Source organism: Gadus chalcogrammus, chromosome 15, assembly GCF_026213295.1.
Source record: "Gadus chalcogrammus isolate NIFS_2021 chromosome 15, NIFS_Gcha_1.0, whole genome shotgun sequence".
NCBI lineage: Eukaryota > Metazoa > Chordata > Actinopteri > Gadiformes > Gadidae > Gadus > Gadus chalcogrammus.
The window spans coordinates 17,537,356-17,562,110 of record NC_079426.1 but is presented as its reverse complement, the minus strand read 5'-3'; the positions used below and the strand labels follow the sequence as shown (position 1 = coordinate 17,562,110).

The window sequence follows — 24,755 nt, the reverse complement described above, 5'->3', positions numbered from 1 at the left end:
TTACACTTGCTAAAACGAAGGTTAAAGAGCCAACTACGTTGTTTATTTGGGATTTTTGTGTTTAATCACGTCTCCGACTCCAATGGCACTGGATCGTGTGCCTTAATGTTTATTATCTAAAGAGAATATGCTGGCTGTCCATGCATTACACGTCTCGTAAAAGCTTCTTTGACAAGTTGTGGAACATGACAAAGTGTGCTACTTCACTGTGCACCATGCATACCCAAAAGGCTCCATGAATTTGTAAACTTTTAGAATATAAAACTTAAGTTATAAGCTATGGAGCAATGCTCAACGTATTTTTAATGGTTGTTACATTATTATGATCCTTTATAAACAAATGTTTGTGAGAGAAGCTTTACTCCATTTTACACTATTTAAACACTCTATCTTTCATTACATCACTCTGGGATATTTTAAAACATAAACTTCCCATCGATCATTGATTCCTCTTTATTTCTCTCCTATTTAAAATTAAATAAACGCTTCAAACGCCTTTGGGGTCATGGGGTGTCATTGGGATTGCATAGGCGCCGCCCCATTTAATGCGGCCATCAGTCAGCGGTCGGGACAAGACAAGAGTCAGGCTGGTAGCACGAGGCTGGTCTGACCAGAATGGCCGGTCGATCTTTGCTCCCGCTCAATCCATCAGCCTGACATATGCAGATGGTTCATCGTGACAACAGGACCTACAGCGACATCGCTGATCCTATATTTAACCCGCTCATGATTCTTGTGTAAATCAATGCTCCGCCATTCGTCGGATTGAGGGAGGTGACCTGGTTGAGGGAGTCGAGAAACAGCTCACTCTAACTGCTGCTGCGTTCAATTTGGTGAAGTTGACACAACAATTAGCATCAGTGTGGATGAGCTGACATGATGGTGCCCTTCGAATGGTCGGGTTTCCAATGATTCCTAGACCTTTTCTTGGCCCTGCTTGATTAAAACGTAACTATTCATGAATTGACCTAATCAAGTCTGTCCCATTCTCTATTTTACCCGGATCGTACGGCCCTATAAGGACTTCCTATGAGCACCGCCTCCACCTTGCACATTAACTTTTCATTCTGCTGCACTATGGCAGGTGATAGGGGAGTACCGGCCTTGGAGCAGCAGACTGAAGGACAGGTTCTATCCTGGAGCCATCAGGCTTTTCAACCTTCTGGGTTTTCTGACGCTTCACTTTCGAACAGTATTAACCTAAAATTATCTAAAAAGGATGTTCTACCTCATAATTGCCTCTACCTCACAGTTTTACACAGAAGTGGATTCCCACGTTATTGGATGTTTTTATGTCATTGGATGTTTTATGTCATTGGATTTTGTTTATTGAGTATTTACAGTATCACCCTGTAATAAAAGTAATACTTTCTACTTTATTTATCGTCATATATTTTGTTATTTTAGTCCAGCATTTCTTTTCCTTCTAGAATATAAGTAGTTGCCAGTGACTGGCGTGGAAATTGAGCTATACTTAGAATGTATAATTGAGGTATTGGGAATACTACCAGTAAAAATATATATATTATATGTATCCGACGATAAATATACATCTCACCATATATTTCTTTGCTTGCTAATGATCATCTTAGTTACCGACACAGTCAGTTATGATTTGATCAATATATTCTCTGTAGTAATCAACCGCATTTGGGAGTAGAAACAACCAATGAAATCCACAGTCGGATGCTTTGACTTTAACCCGCCGCCTCCTAATGATCCTAGAATTCCTTGGCTTTGCGGAGAGGGGAAATTAAAACGGGCCTGTATCGTTGACACTGTTTTGAATCCCTGAATTTCCATGTCATTTGTCATCCTAAAGTTTCCCGGCATGAAGTGGTGCGTATAAACACAGAAACAGAAGAGTAACCTATGACTGTGGCTGTGTCCACATCTGACCGCACGGCAAGGCAATCTGGCCAGCATTACATCCAGGACCTCACTTAAAAACAGAAGATGAAAAGTAGCTCTCTTATGAATCGGATCCCGGAGGGATAGTGATACACGTGCCATCACATTCCCAATTAATGACTGCTTTTGGATTTATGTGGATTGTCATATTTCCAGACACCATTTTTTTGTTTTTGTCTTCCTTCTTAATTATTAAAGATTATGTGGGCGTGAGAACAAACATGACCTGTGCTTTCATAACTGCTGCAATGCTGTTTTATCTGGCGTGCTGCGGATCGGTTTAAAATCAATTGTGTACGCCATCACTGGCTCTCTGTTTATAGTTAGTAGGATGGACCATTTGCTCCAGTAGCTTGGTCATTCAGCAGAGGATGTAATTCCTGGTCAGACAGAGGGCAGGCAGACTGCTCTGTCTGCTCCACTGAACGATGGATCCATTTAGGCGCTGGTGAAGACGCCTGTTGTAGGGGCGGCGATAAATATGTGTTGGCTTTCCGATTACAATTCAGATTACACGATTGATGGGTAAAGAAGTCTTATCACAGAACCCCAACAGAACACCATTGGTTCCTTGTGGACAGAACCAATCAAGTGCTGTTACCTTCTCGGGTGTGCCTTGTTTAATTACTGTCTGAAGGTGTTTGGGGTTCTGGTTGTGATCCGATCGACACATGATGACGTGGCTTGGGCCGTAGAAGCAATTATGAATTACGAAAGATATGCTATGGCATTGTTTTATGTCAGGAGGTCAGTAAAGTAACTGACTCTAAAACGCCAACCTTGACAACCCCATTATGTTATATACACACACGCACGCACGCACGCACGCACGCACGCACGCACGCATGCACGCTGCACGTACGCACGCACGCCGCACTCACATACACACACACACTAGCACACACAAACACACACACACACACACACACACACCTGCTCCTGCTGAGAAGAAATTGTCTTTAATAAGAAAACATTGGTATTGCCCCCCCCCCCATCTGTCTGTCAGCCCCCCCTCTGTACCCCACTACCCCCCGTGCCCCTGCCCAAAGCAGAGACTCAGCTGCTGCTATGCTTCCCCCTGTCACAGAGGCACAGGGAGCCTGGATGCCTAATTGCTAATATTCTCCCAGCTGCCAAAAAGCTGTAGTCCCATGGAATGAGTGTTGTGTTTGGGGTCATTTGTTGTTGGCTATTTCCTGTTCTTGGGAACGAGCTATCTCATTAGGAGTGCATTTATCTCTTTGCCCGTGTGTTTGGAGCGTACACAGTGTCAACATGGGAGGCCATCTTATCTCGATTCTATTTATTTTTAACTTCTCTTTCCTTAACATTACATTTAGACCAAAAATAATGAATCAAGACGTCTTTATTCCTAATGATTTTGTTTACGACACGGCCCAAACCAGGCAAGACACATAATTTGCGCAAATATCATCTATTTCTTCTATTCTCCCTGCAGCCACAGAGTGATACCACGGTACATGGTATGTCAAAAATGCCTCTACAATAACAACATAAAGCGAAAGAGAGGCCCCCGAAATGGAAGTGAGAATGGTAACAGTACAGAGCTCTGTTTGTTTTCGCGAGGCCTGCAACACAAACAGGGCGCCAGGCATGTATAATTAGCCTGTGCTCATCGTGTGGATTTATCTTTTGGCGACGGGACGTTTGGCCTGCTTTTGCTAACTTATGAATGCATTTATCCCCAGCAAGTCTATTTTGTCTGTCATCTTTTTGGGATGCACTTCACAGTTCTAAGAGGTCGTATGCAAGCAGGAAGCCTGAAAATACTTCCAACTGTCTCGATCTGACGTGGTAAGGATCGTTTAGCTGGGAGGCTCAGGGCTCTATTGCTGCTGGCGCTGGAATGGCGCCGGTCAAATTCTTTAGCGTAGGACAAATTATTGGGTTTGAAATTGGCACGTGCGATTCGTTTTCTTTTGTGGCTGAACAGTTATAAGGGTTGAATTGTAGGGCTATAATCAGACTGTCTGAGTAAATTCTGTCCATCATTTGTCTATCTACTAGATGGAGCATCCGTCTCAAAAAACACTCTATTTCTGATTTCCTTTCATGTAATTTATTCCTTTCAGGCTGTATTTTCACAGTGTATTTTACATACGTTTGTGTGTGGTTTGAGTTTGGTGCAGAACGGCATTGCTAGTTTCACTGGAGAAGGACAAAAAACATGTTTTGCCCACTACATCCAATCTCCCTTAAAGCCCAATGGTTTCACTGGTTGTCTTTGACACTGCATCAGCCCACAGTGGGGCTTTAGTAAATGTACGCCCTTATGCACTCTTATGGTTATCTTTATGATGAGCCGTGATGTGTTTTCAAGGTTAGGGTTAATGTTGTTTTCCTGACTCTATGTATGCTGTGATAAGTATGATTAGTTGAGCGCATATTTTCACACACAAAAAAGCAGGATGTCTTTAACGATCATTTCCTCTTGTGTGCCAAAAAGTGTTCTTCTTAAGATGCAAGCACTTATGTAAAAAAGACATGTCTTCTTATACCCTGTCTCCCCTCTACCCCCAACCCCCACCACCACCACCACCATCTCATGTCAGATTGCATCTTTGAACTGTGACAAAGTCTCAAGGATTCCAGCAGTCGTGCTTTTTCTTGCACGACTGCATCCTATTCTCTCTATCTGTTGCGCTGCTTTCTCTGCCCTCTCTATTTCCCGATCCCTGCATGTTACTCGTCTCTCTCTTTGCTCTCGTTCTCTCCCTCTCTATATATATATATATTTGGTGCTGCCTTCTCTTATTCTATCCCTCTATTCATCGGTCTGTCTCTATATCTCTCTCTTTCTTCCTCTCCCCTCCCTCTCGCTCCCCCTGCTCTATGGCTTAAGTACTAATGGATAAACAGGTGCACTAGGGAACCGCTTACTTGACCTGAGACCCTGCTTTTCATTTGGAAGTTTAATTGGTAACCAGAACAGCAAGTGTTTTCCTAGCATGAAATTCACTTTGAAGGACTATATATTATACCGCCCCATGTTTGGCATTCAACATAAGATAATAACGATAGCAATAACAGCTTTGATAGGCCTCTAAGTACACACACGCACGCACACACACACACGCACTCACACTCACACTCGCACTCACACTCACACTCTCAAACACACACTCACACACTCAAACACACACACTCACTCACTCACTCACTCACTCAAACTCACACACACACGTTCCGGATCAGTGAGCCAGATAAGTGTGTGGAATGCCTGATAGCAGCATGCCTTCATTCCCAGAGAGCAGGGGCTGTAGTAGGAAGCGGCAGGCCCGGATTGGGGGATTCTCCTTCTAGGTGCAGGGGAGGATGCACACAGCCAAGCTGCCGCCGGTACTCCATCTTAAGCCAACGCTTATCATTAACATTAACTTCTGTCATCTGGTAAACAACACATTTAAACGCCTGGATAGTGATACATCTACGTTAAACAGGGTAAAATGCTGCGTTTCCATTCGCTGTCCGTGTCATATCCACCTGCCGTTAAATGTGCTCCACAGGGCGTTGGTATGAGAAGTTATTTATTCTTAGATTGATATCAAACAATGATGTCGTCATCTATGAGTGAACGCCTTTATGAGCGCGCCTCCCAGGATTGAAGCTCGCCAATGTATTTGTTTGGAAGGAGCAGTTAGGTGATTATATTGAGGAAGTATTTTAAGGTTGAGTAATATTGCCCTTTGATCAAATTTGCACGTTCTTTTTTATAATCCCTTCCTTGTGTTTTCAAATGTCTTTAATATTCCCGTTGAAGTGTCCTCAAAGTGATCCTTTCAACACTCGCAGCAGTTCCTCAAACATTGCACACAAATTAACATCTTAATAAATCAAACATTATCCATCAGCCAACCAATACACACACACATACCTGACACACACTCACACATAAACGTGAACACACAATAAAAATATCAATTAACATTAGGTGACCAGGTAGTGCTGAGAGGTTAATGGTTTAGTACACGTGCTGAGATTGTTAATTTACCAACTCTTTAATGTCCAATGTTTCCCTCACTCCTGACCCATCAAGGCCCTTTCGGGAAAAGAAAACACAAAACTTAATCCCAGCATGGTTTCCCAAAGGTATTACTTATCTGCAACAATGCATACAAAGAAAAACTAAATTGCATCATTATGTGATCTATAGATAATCTATGGAATTGCAAATATACTTTTTAGAAGGCGTCTCAATCTAGTTTCCTCACAGCTTTAATGTAACAAAAGCAACACCTTCTCAGTGAGCAACCTCATAGAAATTATTTTCTATCTTGTTACTGCACCACAAGAGCACTCATGTAGCACACCTTTGCCACCGTCATGAATTAAATAAGTCATCCGTCTTTAAACTTCACCTGTGTTATCTCCCTCTGTCTGCCCTCCATTTCTCTATTTCAAAACAAAAGACGGGGTATTTTGGACTGTTTCTGTATCAAGATTCACATGAAGCTCTTATTTCCTGCCTCGAGAAGATACATTTTAATCCAGCGACGTCAAGATAAAGAAACTGGCCAAAGTGTGTGTGTGTGTGTGTGTGTGTGTGTGTGTGTGTGTGTGTGTGTGTGTGTGTGTGTGTGTGTGTGTGTGTGTGTGTGTGTGTGTGTGTGTGTGTGTGTGCGTGTGCGTGTGCGTGTGCATGCGTGCGTGTCTGCCAAATGGGTGTTTGTGTCTGTGTGTATGCATTGCATGAATGCACGAACATGCACACACACACAGACACATTGTCCTTGATGTCTGTCTTGTTGGTAGTTCAATAGTCAACAGCATGGAGTTAATGGTGTAATGCATAAGTGTGGCCTTCACTCTGAGGGGTTGTTTAGGGCACAACAGTACAGTTCGTACGGTGCCATTAGTGAGCCCTGTTCTCCCCGCTCCGCACGTCCCTGAAACATTGACATCAAAGACATTTCGTCGCCCAGCTTTGAGTCACATGCTGGAAATCATCGACTCCCAGGGACCATGCTGTTAAGAAGACATTATGACGTTTACCACCAAACCTAGGCCAGAACCGCTTCATGTAGCCTGATGGATGTGACGGACACACAGACACACACAGAAACACTGAGAGACGGATCCTCCTGATTATAATAATAGTAGCATAGTTGGATTCAGAACACACTTCATTTTATTAAGGATCTTAAAGGGCGGTGGAGACAGACTTCAGTTGATTCATTTAGCCCTCTGACGCGTCTCCAGGGGGCTTCACCATAGCACACTGAGAAGGTCATCTGAAGGCTCTCCTCTACCGGGCGTGAATGCTGGTGCCGTCCCCACAGGGAACCAGACCTGGAGCGGGTTCCAGGGAGATTGTTCCTTTGGCAGTGTGGTCCAGCACGACGCAGTAAGAAGAGGGAGATCACCAGGAAGTGTAGAAAATGTACATAATGTAATATTAATAATAATAATAATAATAATAATATCTTCATTTTATAATGCGCTTTTCAGGTACCCAAAGTCGCAGATTACAAAGTCATAGAGGGGGGGGGGGGTATTACAGACAGGGGGACAGTACAAGCAGGACACATTTACAGGCAAAGAAGGGGGGGGGGGTATTACAGACAAGGGGGACAACACAAGCATACACAGCACAGGCAGAAAAAAACAGAGTTATTGAGATGTAACAGGGGGTAGAAGTGTAGGCAGTTGGGTAATGGTGGCTAGGGATAGGGAAGATCATAGGCTTGGGTGAAGAGGTAAGTTTTGAGGCGGGACTTGAATGTTGTGAGTGAGGGAGAGTGGCGAACAGATACAGATATTGATCATATAACTGTGAAATACAAAAACCACCGGTGTACAGATGCACATGCAAGCACACGCACATGCGTGCGCACTTACACACTCTGCACATACTACACAAACTTCTTACACATACACACATTACACATACACAAACACACATTATACCCACACTATTTACACACAACACATAAACACACACACACACACACACACACACATACAATGGTCTAGCCTATATCAATAATGAAGATGGCTTGGAGAATCAGTGGTGGTCATCAGAGTTCAGCGCTGCTCACTTTCACTTTTCCAGCCGGGAAATAAAGGTCAGTGCATTTCTTCTGTTGTCCGCCTTCTGATGAAGCACCACACCGTCTTGGATGGAAAATTGCATGAAAATACTAAATATAGTATGAGAACCTTTCCTGACCCCATCCCCCCCCCAAGCTTTCAACTTCATATTCTCATATTCTTCATATTCTCTCCTGCCGCCCATCAAACCAGTACAATCAGCTCCCCCCCAGAACGGCGTCACTCCACTGCCTTCAGTGCCTTGTGCTTATTTAAGGAAGAGAAACCTTTCGTTATTCATATAAAATTACACAAACTTTATCACATCTAAAAATGGAATTGCATATTTTGACCGCATTCAATTGAAAAGTTAGTCCTTGTTGTTTTCTGTTGAATGAAATTGCTCGTCGGCTAAACACCTGTGTATTACCTTTGGATGTGCGCACCACCCCTCTTTTTGGTCGGCTAGGCAGCCACCGGCACCAACTTTATTGTCAATTTTTTGCCAAACACTAACAACCGGTTATTTTCTCCTAAGTATCGTCATTAAGGCGACTTCAATAATCTCCATAGTAGCCCATCCCTGTTTGCTATTATCTGACCTAATTCAAAAGACATTTCATGAAGATGTATCCACAGGACACACAACGTCTTTGCGCTGCGTGTTAACTAGCCTCTCTCATGGGCAGAAGCAGATGGAGCGCATCGCAGCGAGAGACTCCGTCTGGCTCCATGTATGTCACCACTATGGGGACGGATGACCTTGGCTTCAGCACAAGCTGGGGGTCTGACCATGCCAGACACACAGGCTCTTTCTCATACACACACAAATATGAACAGAAAAACACACACACACACACACAGGGACGCCTACGCACACGCACATGCACACACACACACACACACACACGTATAAACAATACATTCACTTGAACAGAAATAAACCCTCTAGGCACATGCCACTCAAGATTGAATCCATACAGTGCTGTCCTCCCAGTCTTACATCATCATCAACGAGGACAGTGACCTGGAGCTCCAGCAAGGAGTCTTCAAGGAGCTCGTCATTCTCTGCGTCTTGTGTTTGATTATCCTTTCAAGAGGGCCGTATTGGTAATTAGATGTTATGATAGAGTGGTACGAAAACCATGATTACCGGAGCAGAGACGGTGTGCAGCTTTTTAGTTTTACAACACGGTTCAAGACCCTTTCTAATCTTTTACGGTCACACTCGGCGTGTGGCCAGCACAGTGTTTAATACAGACACACGAATCAAGGGCATATATACTGCCATCCTTCTTGTAGCTGCTCCCGCTGCAGGCAGGGAAAAGGAACGCAAAGCAATTGTTGAAATATGATATCAATGTGGAATGGTGAATAAGCTTCCTATGATTTACTGCTGGGAGATTTGCCGTTGAGATGAAGGGCCTTGCTCAAGTGGCCTTTAGATAGCCAGGACATATTTTACTGTTGTGACATAGAGTGCTTTATGTGTGTTTGTGATGTATGTGTGTGTGTGTGGGTGTCTGTGCTCCCATCTGTATTTTATAAAGGACAGTGTTTTGTGTGTGTGTGTGTGTATTTGTTATTGTGTGTGTGTCTGCGTGTATTTTCCCATCTGTATTATAGACAGGACAGTGTGTGTGCGTGTCCGTGCGTGCGTGCTCCCATCTGTATTGTATGTGGACAGGGCGGTGTTTTGCATGTTTGTGTGTGTGTTTGTGCATATGCTCCCATCTGTATTGTAGACAGCGCAGTGTTTTGTGTGTTTTGTGCGTGTGCGTGTGTGTATCCCTGCTCACATCTGTACCGTAAACAGGGCAGTGTTTGTGTGTGTCTATAAGGCAGCAGCTGCTTCATTAAAACACAGTTGTGCGTTGAGATCTGCTGTGCCCTCGCGCTGCCAGGAGAACACATCTTCAGGTATCCATTAAAAGATAGAAGTACACCCAACATGAAAAGATGGACTCTTATCACATCAGTTATCAGTCTGATAATCCCACTAGCATCCCAACATGGAGGTTGTATTGTTAAGCTTCTTGCACAGCTTGTGGAAAACGATGCTTCAAACATGGGGTGCCCTTCAGCCCGCTGAGAGAGACTGAAGCCCAAACTCCCTGAGCAGGAGGCCACCGGGAGGTCACGTCATTAAAGATGATGCTAAACATCTCCCCCCCAAATTGTTCAATTACAGCTCAGGGCAGGAGGTGAAGCTGGAACGGTCCCATGCTTTTTTTATTTTAGAATTTGCTATAAAATAAAGCATGTGTCTTTTACTATTGTCAGCGCTTATTTTACAAAGGTTACCTCAAAGACGCACACACATCTGCACGCGCACAAACACACACACACACACACATACACATAAACACACATATCCAGTCAGTGGTGAGATGTTTACCTGATGGACCCTCAGTGTGTTATTGCAAATGAAACACGGAGGGAGAAAGTTGGCTGTGGCGTTTGCTTCGGCCATGTCTGCTTATTCTTGAATTATTAATAACGGTCTTTAACCTTCCGTCCCTACCCTTTCGTTATCTGTTTTTGTGTTTGTCTGTCTGCGCATGTATGCGTGTGCAGTTCAACCTTGTGTGTCTCTTTGTGTGTTCGTGAATATGTGTGTGCGTGGTGCAATCATACGTGACATGACCGCACTTCATTTTCCACGGCAACGGCGTCCGAATCGTCTTTGTCTGCTAAGACTTACAGGGTATTTTAATGAGCTTTCTTAAGCCCGTTCTCCCCTCGCCCCGGGCCAGATCCAGCTATGTGCAGCAGGCAGGCCCGCTAGACCCAGGCTATATAAGGCCTGGACTCTCCTCGGGAAGATGAAGACGTGCCATTCTTCAGTTTGACGGATATTATCCAGTAGGGAATGGTGGCTCTGCGTCCTGAGCACATCCTTGATTAAGGCGTATTTCATGAATCAAGCACGCTGCCGCAGGATCTTATGAGCGGCGCTGGCTGAAGATGGTCAGGTTGGTTGGTGTGAGTGCGCTTATGAGCCGTTCTGGCATACTTTGGACGGTTCTGTGAGTCAGTCACTCATCAATGGGCTTTGACTCCTCCAGATCAGCAGGAGAAGGGCCCGCGTTTCCCTCTGTTAGCCGGCCAAGGACAACAACATGTGACGGTACCTCAGTGTATGCTGACACGCTGCAGTTGCGCTATGCTTTTCTAGCTTCTAAATGGTTCCATCTTCCGCAGAAGTCAGACAAAGGGAGTAGACTCCCTAATTTGGATACATCCGCACACGCTTGTGGTTGTGTGTGTGCGTGTGTATGTTTGAGAGGATGAGAGAGTGAGTGTTTGCTTGTTTTAATTTATTTGAGATGTGTGTGTGAATGTGTGTCTGTGTGTGTTTGAGAGGAGGAGAGAGTGAGTGTGTGTTTGTGTTTAATACATTTGAGGTGTGTGTGAGTGTGTGAATGTTTATGTGTGAGTGAGAGAGAGTGAGTGGGCGTTTGTGTTTCATTTATTTGACCTCTTTTGTACCTCTATCTGTGTGGGTACCTGTGTGTAAAAAATGAGTCAGTGTATGTGTATTTGTGGTAGTGTATCGTGTGTGTGTCTGTGCATTCCTGTCACATCTATCTGTGTCTCATCCTCATTGTATTTTCTCTCCCTCTGTGTCTTCTCTCCCTTGCTCTCCGTCTCTGTGTCATCGTCGGTGCCCTCTCTGCTCTCCGTCTGGCCCCCAGACGCCACCGCCACCGTCTCCTCCCCCCAGCCGGCGGTGGATAACCATGCCACCCCACCAGCAGTGCCCAGCCTCCACACCCAGATGCTGTCTGCCGAGAGCTGACCTCCCCACACTCCACTTCCCCAAAACATTCGGTGAGTAGTTGTGACGATCCTCCTCGGATCCATCATATTACCGCCCCCCCACCACCACCAACACCCCCACAGCCCCCCCTCCATCCCACATTAGTGCCCTGCGTCAGGGGCTTGTGGGACGATCCTCCCAAACCGAATGAATAACAAGCAGATCAGATCATTAACAATCATCTTTGTTTCGGTTTTGCTCACTGTCATTTTTTAATCTGAACGTTCCTCAGTCTAAGCTGTTTTAGATCAGGTGCAAAGTTGCCTCCGCCTCAACAAATCACTAGGCAGATAACGATTGAACGAGGGACGTCGCTCTCTGTTGATGTTTGAGCCAATATTTCGGAATGTTTTTTCAACAGCAGAATCACTTGACATAAATAAGACATTAAAGGAGAAATCCGGTGTAAAATGGATTCGGGTTATGTTTGGTATGATAACGAGTTGGAATGTTCGTTTTGGAGCAAAAAAGCGCATTTAGACGCATTCTTCAGTTGGCTGTTTTTAGCCGATTCTATCAAAACGCTATAAACTTGGAACGATAGGGGCATGTGTTATGCTAAAAACTAAATCGCAATTTTAAACCACTTAAAGGCTAGAAGTAGCCCGACACTTCTTTGGTATTATAATAAGGGTCTTAACATACAAAATGAGGCATTGATAACTTTGTAAGTGTACAGATTGTTTATTAAAAAGGACATTTTATGCACACAATATCATCAGTAGTTCACCCGTCGAAGCCTTCTTGTTTTTAAGACTCGATACGAACACAGAGATTGTGCCGGTCAACTCTGTGTTCGCCAATCTACTTATCGAGTCTTAAAAACAAGATGGCGTCGACGGGTGATCTACTGATGGTATTGTGTGTATAAAATGTCCTTTTTAATAAACAATCTGTACACTTAAAAAGTTATCAATGCCTCGTTTTATATTTTTAGACTAGTGCTGTCAAGCGATTACAATTTTTAATCGCGATTAATCACATTAATGTCATAGTTAACTCGCGATTAATCTCTCATTTTTTTCTATTCTAAATGCGGGTGCGGGTTAACAATATTGCGTCTATAAAAGTTCCTTGCAGCGCCGTCCGGCAGCCTGAGCTGTGCGCCCGCAACCTCTCACTCACTCAACAGACGCAACACTCACAAACTGTCAACATCGCAACCAAGTCGATTTTGTCTAGAGGGGAGTAACTGAGGGGCCCCTCTCGAATTGGTGCAGCCCAGGTGGGCCTTGAACTGCGATTGGTCAGAAAGACGTAACAGCTAAGGACAACATTGAAGTCTCGTGCAGGCTCGAACAGAGTGACACACAACACACACACACAGGAGTTTTTCACCCGCTCCGTGTCCTTGCTTGCCCCAACAAGCTTGTGCGGCGTGCTTGTTGTTTTGTTTACGGTGTAGCTAGATCTGGTATGGCGTTGTAGTTTTTCTACCGTGACTAGCTGTTGCTAGACAGCAGGTGAAAAAAGTACAACGTTTGCCAAGCCAAAAGAGCGTTAATCGCGTGATAAAAAAAATGAACGCCGTTAAAATTGGTGTCGGGCTACTTCTAGCCTTTTAAGTGGTTTAAAATAACAATTTAGTTTTTACCATAACACATGCCCCCGTCGTTCAAAGTTTATAACGTTTTGGTAGAATCAGCTAAAAATAGCCAACTTAAGAATGCGTCTGTATGCGTTTTTTTGCTCCCTAACGAACATTCAAACTCGTTATCATACTAAACATACGAATCCAAAACGAAACCGGGTAGATTTGAAACCACCTCCGAGGGTGGTTTCAGAAGTTTGCACATCAGAGCAATTGGATTGCATGTATATTTGACCATATATTCTAATGGTATAGGAAAAACTGGACCTTCATCTGATTAGACAATTTAGGGTTTCTTTTGGGTCATTATAAATTGAAAAAGTGAAATCTTTGTGATGAATGAGAGGATTTAGACCTAATTGTTAAAAGGCATGTTCAGAATGCAATGTAATATGAACAATAGTGCTAAGATAATTGCCAATATTGTGTGCCTGAGTGTATGCGTGTAATGACGTGTAATGACGACAACCTACATTAGGCCACTATCGAATCAATCCCGGGACTTTGAAGAATGTAATTCCGTTGTAGTGCGGTGTTAGAAGATGTGGGTCACCGATCCGTTATTAAAGCATGACTCAACCACTCAACCAGCCAACACCAGCAAGCCAATATCATAATACGCATGAAGCCATCATACACTGTGCTTCTGGACATTGATGACTCTAGCTGTGGGTATACTTTCATTGGATGAGTCATGAAATAAGTGAGTTTTGTGTATAAAATGATGATTAGGAACACTGATCTGATCAAAAGCGGTAGCATGAGCCTCCTATCGCTGTTCATTTTGTACAGGAAGTTTACATTTGAGTAATGGAAACATTGACATGTTGAGTGTTTTCATTTTGGCATGTGAAATGAGTGAGACTTCATTGTAAAGAAATAAGCATCTTAATCAGCTTGTTTGATATGGCAACACATCTTATATGGATGTGAAGTGTAATAAAATAGTTTTAATATCCTTGGTTTGAGATGTATACTGGTGAGCTACTCCTATTGAATATTTATCAAGACTGGCAGTAAAACTTTTTGTGGCACCACTATATAGTGATTCATCAGGGAGTTAAATATTGTTTTATTTTATTAAGTTTAATTTACACATAGTTCAGGAAACTGTTCCTCCCAATTAATTTTGGTATTATGTCTATATACAAACTGAAGAGATCCAGGGTAGCTTTGTTTTTGTATGATTTATAAGTGGGTAAAATATGGCTAATACATCCATAAATATATATATTTATATATATTTACATAAAGACGTTAACTTTCGCAACTTTAAAAAAAACTAAATACAATAAATGTGTATATATTAACATACCGGTAATTATATGGTAAATTTTACAGCTCTTAAGGACCTTCATTTATTATAGTCTGCCATTAGTGTAGCTAGAACCCCTCGTCGGTATTTAATGAAGTATGGGAACTTTTGTCAGAAGGCATGATCATTATTCCCTTTCTTTCCATTTTGAGTTGAAGGCAGCACACCGCCGATAGAAGTTTCCCAGAAGGCCGACACAGGCACTGTTTTTATGAGCTGCTGAGAGCAAGATTTCTGAAGTTACAATAAATCACTTTCGACATCCAATTTTTGGGGAAATGATTGTGTGTCCAGGGCAATACATCTCATCTAAGCAGATGTTCGTCTCTCCGGCGCCACCTCCCCTTTCCATTGTCACTTCCTATTGGTGACGGCCAAGCTGATTCGAACTACTGTGTTGTTGTTGCAGACATTGCTTCCTCACAAAGAACAACAATCTCCAGGTGTAATTTGTGGAATGCATTTGCACATTTGTCTGCGTGAAGAAACACAGAGAAAAGTACATTGAATCAATGTAATTTATTCATTCCATTTTTGAAATAAATGTGCTTGTTATTGGGGTAGCCATGGCTGTGTTGTGTCTAAAATAATCTGAAATCCAAATCTAATGTTGGTCTTGTTCATAATCCATGTTGTGTGGACCTCCATGGTCTCTTCAAGGTTAGACTACGCTTGCTATGCCTGAGGGGCTACATCAGTCGTACATCAGTGTGTGTGTGTGTGTGTGTGTGTGTGTGTGTGTGTGTGTGTGTGTGTGTGTGTGTGTGTGTGTGTGTGTTTGTGTGTGTGTGTGTGTGTGTGTGTGTGTGTGTGTGTGTGTGTGTGTGTGTGTGTGTGTGTGTGTGTGTGTGTGTGTGTGTGTGTGTGTGTGTGTGTGTGTGTGTGTGTGTGTGTGTGTGTGTATGTGTTGCAGTAAAGGGAGTTAGGGATGGTAATTAACCAAAACCATACGCTAATCAGTAATTCAAGGACTCAGATCTACCTTCAGAATAAGCAAACGTGCATGTGTTTGCAGTATGGGCTGAGACACTGCTATGCAATAATTGTGCTGAAATTGCAGCTGTTTTCAGCTTCTCAGATGGATCGATGAACACGTGCCACTCCACCTCTTCGTCCCTGTGAACAACAGAATCGCAGCTCGGGTTAAAGTGTGAGGAATCCCGTCTAATCCTGGTGAACGCGTGTGTGAAAGCTTCCCAGAGAGACGCGTCCATACAGCCACGTGTGCTGAAGAGTGAGAAACAGCTGCGGTAGAAACGCTGGCATCATGACCAATGTTTATCCGGCCATCTTGGGGCCCAGCTGTCCTGTCATAAGCAGTGAGTCGTCTCCGGACGGCTGCTTGGGATCCAGATATGTCCAGATAAGAGAGGGGCCGAGATGGATGGCAGTCACACCTGGCGTTGACACTCCGGTGTACACTTGACTTGGCACACTTCCACACTTCCCCTGCTTGATGTGTGAATAATAACCAGCGACCCCGATTCATGGATGCCTGATGCCTCCGCACGTGCACCCTCGGCCTGCCAACCAATGGGATTCAGTTGCATATCAGCATCATGTCTCGCGGTTGGGCCTTCAAATCTTTATTTTGTATCGGTCCGCTTATGATTTCTTTCTATCTGGGCGTGCAGTTGAGGTGAGAATCCAATGAATGAATGGAATCAAAGTCTGTTAAATGCATACTTTCTCTCCAAAGTTGAGGTTGCAGTGAGAGAGACAATGAAATGATAAAAAGAAAGCCTTATAATTCAATGCTTACTAATCAAGCATTCATTGGTCCTTTGCAAAGTTTCAAACTGACTACTCTGTGGTTTGAAGGCAGACCATTAAACCCATAAAGCCATAAATTGGGGCCATTCTGGATGACAATTATAATTTTCTCAAGGTTTCCGTAGTGAAATCTACTTTCGTCCACTCTCACCTTTGTTAAAAACCGGAACTTTCCTCCACTTTTCCTTCTCCATAATTGCACGACTCTTTTCCCCCCACTCTTTCAACCCTGGCCCTTCTCAGTCCTCTTGGCTCTTCCTTTCAGGGACCTGAACGAATTACCTTGTGCCTCATCTCCATTAACAAACCTCCTTAGACCGCTCCAGGGAGGGCAAGCCCTGCAGAAACCAAGCAGACAAACACCATTGTCATCTGAGGCCGTCGTGTGCCCAGGCTGTCCTGTGCTTTCTCCAGAACAAGTTCGGAACATCTTTTATTGAGCGCGATCACTGCGGCAGATGGGCATTGTGACATCAGAGCGGAGACGCTGCTGCTTCCGGACCCCACCACTTCCCAAATAAATCCCAGCAACCGTGTGGGAAGCAGACAGCCAACTCAGTACATGTGCATTATACATGAGATTGTGGCATGAAATAGACCAGAATCAGATGTTTTGTGGAGGAGGTCGGGGTAGCGTGGAGTCAGGAGACAGGGGACTGTGTGTGTGCGTGCGGGAGGGTTGGGTTTGGAGTGGTTAATTACAGCAGCGTTGGCAGTAAGGAGAGCGGAGTAGGAGGGTAATATGTCAGGAGAAGAGCCCGCCCTAATCTCCTGATTGAAAGTAATTGGATGTTGTGATGCTGATACTATCGAGCTGATAGCATTGATGGATTGATTGACGAAAACGCTAATGCTAATCAAGTGAAAGAAGGGGGTGGGAAAGACTGTGAAGGCTGACGTGTGCACGGCTTCGATGTTCTGCTCCATCTAACCGTGTCCTCCAGAGAGAGCCCACAGCTAATGGGCTAACACGTTGGCTTGAATAAAGAACAGACCCTTTTCAGGGGATTTCCTGGACCTCGTTTCCTGAACCAATTATACACCTATTAATGAGAACTGATTTCAATCTAAGTTCTAATGCTGTGTTGGAGTTTGAAGTCTTGCACTTTAACATGTTCTCCGATACATTGTAACCAAATTAAGATAGTATACAATTTTAGAAGGGCTACATTTATTCATGTCATGCCTATAGCTTCGGACATAGTGTTTGTGCAGTCGATGGCTAAGCACTTACATCACTTTAGACTATTTCTTTCACAGAATAATGACAGGATGAAAACTGACTTTGCTTGTAACCCTAGAATGAGGAGCTATACCTCCCTAGGTGTTAGGATAATTGTGGGGGTATAACTAGGGCTTTAGGTCTGTGTGGTCTAGAAATGTGTTGTCGGAAATGAGTGTTTATTAGCTTTAATAATTATTGTCTAACATAGTAACTCAATTCACACTCACCATCCCTATGATCAAGTCGAATAAGCAGTTTTTAAGAAAGTTTTTCTGGACATTAATTGTGACACTTTTGTTTGTGTAGGTGCCGTCAAATCTATCTAAGAAAGTAATCATTATGGCGTAAAAAAAAGATGACATCTATTTGTTTTGCTGTTCTGTAAACCAATTTTAAGGGGTTACAACTGTTATCTTGAAGGGCCATCAATATTTCGACAGTCATAAACATATCCTTCAACAAACAAACCTTTAACAGCTTCCCTTAAAAAGGGTTTCATGGGATTTCTGTCTTGATGTTTAATCTATATCCTTTCGAAATGCTGCAATATTTCAGCTTCTTCTTTTGGAAATGCAAGAACAAGTACAAGTTCTTGCAAGTAATAGCATGCAAGCACATTATCTGTGCGATCCACATTTAGTTTGACATTAATGTTAGAACATAGTTATCACTCTGCAGTTGGTTGACATCACAACATATTGCTACTGCCTCCTACAAGATAATTCGGCCCTGGTTGTTTTATTTCAAACGTATTTCAGACCAACCTGTTGTTGTATGTTCAAGGTATTTTTCTTTGGATTTTGCTCTACAGCTTTTAGAAATGTGTTGTGATAACAATGTGTTACGGTAATGCACTTCATTTAATGAGCTGATTCCTGATGTTATTATGATGTTATGTATTTGTACGATTCTGGAAGAGCCTTTTATGCATAACACCAATGATTATGGATAAACCAGTAGTGCAAATGGGCTGCTAGCTCAAGGCTGGCTACAGGTCGGCTGCAGACATTTGGAGTTCAACCTTCCAGTAGAGAACACCCTAAATTCTACTCTAATCTAAGTCACTTCTAACCATGCTCACTAACTTTTTCTAACTTTGCAGTGGCTCAGTGTGAACGGAGCGCTGTCGAGGTGTCAGAAGATCTGAATTGATGATTCTGGCTTTAATTAGTATAGCCTGTTTTAGTGATCTCAGCAATTCTTTACAGGCTATGCTAATCTGTGCCAGAATCAGCAATGCAATTGGGACGGATTAATTTCTCCATGACCTGTTTTTGCATCTGTATTTCTACTGTACCTTTTCTGTGTCCTGTCTGTTTCTACTGTTATGGTTTGCTGGTTTTGCATCAATGCTGCAAAAATATTTTCAAGGGACAATTCATTTTTATTTGAGACTGTACCACACAATAAATCGCCCTCTGGCCATTCAATCCAACCAATGCATCTCTAATTAATGTCATAAAAAAACAATTCTGTAACTTGATGGGATGCTCACCGAATCAATAGCCTTTTAAGAGGTCTGCTGGGATGGATGTCATGGTGATTCTAAATGTCACCCTCTCCGTACAACTCCTTTTGGTCCTTATACGAGTGTCTCTGGGTGCAGCGTCTGCAAAAAAAAGAAAAGCTATTGACCATGCTGATGTTTGGGGCGCACTGGTGTCTCCCTGCTTCATGTTCCTTAGGGTGTGTTCTCGATTAGCACGGTGTCAAAGGTGTGCAACCCATTGGCAGGTAATTTTACACAGCGTTGGCCCTTTAACAAAGTCATTATCTGTGGAGGAGATCGTCTGACCTTTAGAGCCATAAAACCCATGATGGAGTGTCCCATGGGGAGGGATCGGTACAGAGCCGTCCTGGTGGAGTGGGCCCATGTTCTTTCTGAGGCAAAAGCGTCGATCACTCTTTTTTTGTCGTGATGATGATGATGATGACTGATTGCTGTAATTATGCAAACATTATTGGAATATTATTATTAGGTATAACTACTACTACTCAACCTGCATGATAATGATTATGCATTATTATCATTACTACTAGTACTACTACTACTACACAGCACTACAGTTATATTACTATTATTATCTGTGCTACTACATGCAAATATTAATTCTGTCCGAATACTACTACTCCTAGTACTACTGCTACTACTACTACTACTATACTGCTACTACTGTTACTACTACTACTACAACTGCTACTACAACTGCTACTACCACTACTACCACTTCTACTATACTACTACCGCTACCACTACCACTACTATCACGACCACGACGACGAATACGTCGACATTGGTTTGGTCAAACATTTGTATTTCAGAGCCCGCCGCAGGGGTCTAGTGTGTGTGTGTGTGTGTGTGTGTGTGTGTGTGTGTGTGTGTGTGTGCGTGCGTGCGTGTGTGTGTGTCTGTGTGTGTGTGTGTGTGTGTGTATGTGTATGTGTATGTGTATGTGTATGTGTATGTGTGTGTGTGTGTGTGTGTGTGTGTGTGTGTGTGTGTGTGTGTGTGTGTGTGTGTGTGTGTGTGTGTGTGTGTGTGAGTGAGTGATAATGGCACGGAGCGCAGGACCCCCGTCATGCTGCACCCCGGGGAAGCCCCACTCTCCACTTTGGGGCTTTGATTGGCAGGAGAACAAATGACAAGCTTGTCTGCAGGCATTGGGCTCAGACCCTGCTATTATATCACACCCAGCGTCAAAACACTAAACAGATGGAAGTACGCACATACCTGCACACACACACACACACACACACACGCAAACACAGACACAAACACACACACCAACTAATCCCCCCCACCAAACACACACAGGCACATGCATACAGAAATACACACACCAATTAAACAGACACACAGACGCACGCACGCACGCACGCACGCACGCACGCACGCACGCACGCACGCACGCACGCACGCATGCACGCACGCACGCACGCACGCACGCACGCACGCACGCACGCACGCACGCACATTCCTCAACACACACAGCAGTCTAACCCCCACTCCACCCACAAAAACACAACATTCCCACTAACACTCAATATCCCGCTACCTTATATTGTTGAGGCTTTGGGCATGAATATCAATGCACCTCTGGAGGCTTGGTTTTTGAAAAGTGGAGAGAAAGAAGAGTTGATAAGCTTCCACAACAACAACAACACCAACCCCACTGCACGCACAACCAGACTGATACACCTTACCTTGTTATTTTTAATTTGACTTCTTTTGTGTTTTTTTTTGTTGTCTCTTTTATTTTTTATTTCATCTATTAATAATCAATTGATAATCATTCATTGATTAATAATCATGTTTTTTTTATTGCTTACATGTTAAAAATGAAGACAATCAATCCATCAATCAATCAATAATATACATTATGGGGGCGAGGCAGGACATTGCATTGTAGTTGGTGGTGTGCTGCTCCGCCTCTCCTCCTGTGACCCCATGTCCAGAGGTTTTCAGGTTCCATCCGTCTCTCCCTCCCAGCAGGCTGTTGAGCAACCTTCTGATGCAGGCCCGCAGAGCGTTCTACTGCGCAGAAAGACAATCGATTACATTAGTCTGACCGTCTTACCGCAACTGAAGCATAATGCAATCAAAGCTATCATCAAATGACCTTTTTTTGCATGTTTGGCTTTTCCAAGGATGGATTCGGTTTTATTTGGGCTTCGACTGCAATTGTTCTTATTTGTGATTCATCAATTGATCTTCTAGACACAGTAAGTTGATTATAAGTTAATATTATTAGATCTCATAACTATTGGCAACATCAGTCACGTTACTACCGCTTGAAGTACAAACATTTGCCTGCTTTGCCAGATTCCAAGAACACTCCAAGAACAACTTCATTATACATATAATTAATATCTAAACAGTTTTATAATATGCAACATAGAGCAGTTAGTGTTGGTACATTTGACCTGATCAGTAACAAAACAGAAGGTCAATAAACTGCAACCCACCAGCACTATGTAACGTTTAGTTTATAACGCTTATACCTGAAGCCTCATGAGAAAATGGAAGCCATTGAACTGCATTTGAAGGCTACTCCATTATTGAAATGTGATTAACATAAATTTGGAGGTTGGATTTTTTTCCAGATTTTTCCACCTTTACAATTTGACCGCCTCCATTTATCTCTGTCACGAATTTCCTGCATCCTATATGGACGATTGACCGCGGTTGACCTGGTTGATTAGAGGGCGGTGGCAATGCAAAGGAAGGGGGGCAGGGTAATCAAGTTAGGCAGAGAGTAAAGACTCCATGGGTCACTTTGAGGCGAGCAGCACCACAGCGCTACTGAACTCCACCACGTGGTGTGGTGGAGTTCACTATTGAATCCCCAGCCTCTGTGCCCCCAGCCCCCCCAGCCGGCTGACTGCTGTGTGTGTGGGCCAGCGAGGCACCGGCCTGCGTGTGCACGTTTCATATCTATTCCCCAAGCGCTTGTAGGACGTGCGGCCGTGAGAATTTCAGTGTTTTGCATCATCGCTCGAAGCAAAAATAAACAATAAAGCCTGTTAAATCTTTATTTATTTTTTGCTGCATAATGGAACCAGTTCTGGGTGAATTGACGGTCTGAAATGTTTTCTCTACGTTAATTAAAATGTAAATCTTGTGTCTGCCGGCAGTTCAGACGGGGGTTAAATCCCTGTTCAACTGCAGCTCTTTAATTTACCTGTGTTATTTGTGACTGCTTTACATTACTAAGGCTGACAGTAAATACAACAACTTGTGTACTTTTTTTTAAGTGACTCTCATTCGGTGCAGTTTGTATTCATATGTATGTGTTTGTGCGTGTGTTTGTGTGTGTGTGTGGGGAGGGGGGTTTGTGTGTGTGTCTGCGTGTGTGTTTGCTTGTTTGTGTAATTAAATCAAATTTTAAATATGAAGCATCTTCCCGGCTTCTTAGCAACAAATACATAGCCCGCTGCCAGGATGATGTGTGAGATGCAATATTGCTGTCAGCAATTTCCTTTGTAAAAAAAAAAGCCAAGAATACTAAGGCCGTACTGCAATTAATGACATGCCATTGATGAATTGTATTTTGGCATCAGCAACCCTCTGGACACACTGGGAGTCCATCCATGGCCCAGCCGTCTCCTCCTTAATGCACTCACTCCGGCCTGTCTCTGGGGACCTGGGGAGGCTGGCTTTTACGCCCACATACTGACTGAGGAACTCGCTAGACTATTCAGTTAAATGAGGCCAGAAGCCGGACCGCTAGCATAGTCGACATTGGGATTTATTGCCTGAAAGCTTGTGCCGTGCGTCCATGTAACGCCTACTGATTTAGGAGCCAATTCCCTGATGAAGATGTCAATAGATTATGGATGGATGGATGGATGGATTATATTCCTTTAGACCAAAGGCAGAAAACCCTCACTTACACACACACACACATTTGGGAAGGCTAATTTATTGGAATTGTGATGTGCAATGGTGGTGGTTTAAATATATAAACAATCATTAACACTCGTGGTTTCAATGGCTGTTACATTTCCTATTTACCGGCCCCCCCTTTCTTCTTTTCCTTCCCTTTTGAGGAAATGCACATACATTCACGAAATAACCCCGCCGTCACACTCTCTCTCTCACAAACACACACAAACACACGCACACACACACGTACACGTACACACACACACACACACACACACACACACACACACACACACACACACACACACATACACATACACATACACACACACACACACACACACACACACACACACACACACACACACACACAGTTTAACACAAACAGACAAAGTCAAAATGGCAGGCAGTTGGCAGGCGCTGCAGAAAGCCTTCCATCGGAATTAAAGCAGCAGCGCCACGGCTGTTGGTTAGTATCCAGCGACTGTTGTCCTGTGGTTAGCCGGTAGCCCCCAAGTGACAGCCCTGCCTCTGCCTGATACCAAGCAGGACGGGAGAGAGATGGATCTGGACCGGCGTCATTTAGGCCTTACAACCGGTATAGGCGTGTATGTTATGAACCACTTCTGACATCGCTCAGGATCGGAGATGTGCAGGTTTAAAACAGCTCAGGCTTTTAACAAAGTGTGAGCCAATCTTCTCCATGTACTCTACTTAGATGGGAAGGATGGGAATCACTTTGAAAGCGTCTGAGTTAAGGTCGTCAGTTATCAAGTTAATTTACAATTTGAAGCACTAAAATGCCTCAAATAGAGATAGACTTTTGTTGTTACCTTTGAGAGATTGTTATTTTCCATATGTAGTATTTTGTTATCAGCTTTTGAATATTGTTGAGGAGCGTTGGCTTCTCAATGAGAGTGCCTACCTGCCTCTCAATGTTGCTTCCTTTTTTTTAATAACAAACAACCACCGCATGCTTGCCAACGATTGCAATCAATCCTGTTTTCTTTTAATATAACCGCCGCCACAGCTTATTAGAACGGGGGCGCTGGCAGAATTGATTCTGTGACGTGGAGCAGGTAAAATATCACAATCCAGATTGAACAACAACCCAAATGTAGACAATCAAATCGATGCATAACTGCACCGGCTACACACCATGAAAACAAAACACAGCCGGCCAAACACACCGATGTGAGAAGAATACAAAATACCCTTTCCCCTCCTCCGCAAAGCCAAGATCTTCAGCGACGTTGGGCTAAGGGCTCCTCTAGGCCTCAACAGTATCATGCCGAGGCCAATGGTGCTGAGTGTAGATGGAGGCGCTCTGTTTAATTTGCCCTGGAACACATCCAGGAGATGATGATGTGATGGAGCAGATTGGCAACGTCAGTGCAGAGCACTGAGCTCCTTCAATCATACAATTAGAATGAGGCTCTTGAGATCGGGAATGAGAAAAACGTTAGCATAGTACATGTAATCCTTCATTTAAATCTCTATTTGTCTCTCTCGATCTCTCTCGCTCTTTCGCTCTCTCTGTGTGTGTGTGTGTGTGACTTTGTCTGTCTGTCCGTCTCTCTGGCTCTCTGAATAGAGTGACATTTCATCCATAGCTCGTGCGCAGAGCACGGGGGAGGTGGCCAGAAAGGTTAGCCGCCGCAGCTGCTTCCACTATCCTCC

General features: G+C 43.6%; 1 protein-coding gene across 3 annotated transcripts in view; it reads left to right on the top strand.

The window, feature by feature from the left end:
• chrm3a (cholinergic receptor, muscarinic 3a) overlaps nt 1-24,755 on the top strand; it is a 57,050-nt gene that overhangs the window by 9,989 nt on the left and 22,306 nt on the right. For 2 of the 3 annotated variants that reach the window (XM_056608983.1, XM_056608984.1), the window contains exon 2: nt 11,661-11,796. The exons of the other annotated variant lie outside the window; for it this stretch is intronic. The gene's annotated coding sequence lies outside the window, so the exon portion shown is untranslated. The remainder of the gene's footprint in view (nt 1-11,660; nt 11,797-24,755) is intronic. 3 annotated transcript variants of the gene reach the window in all.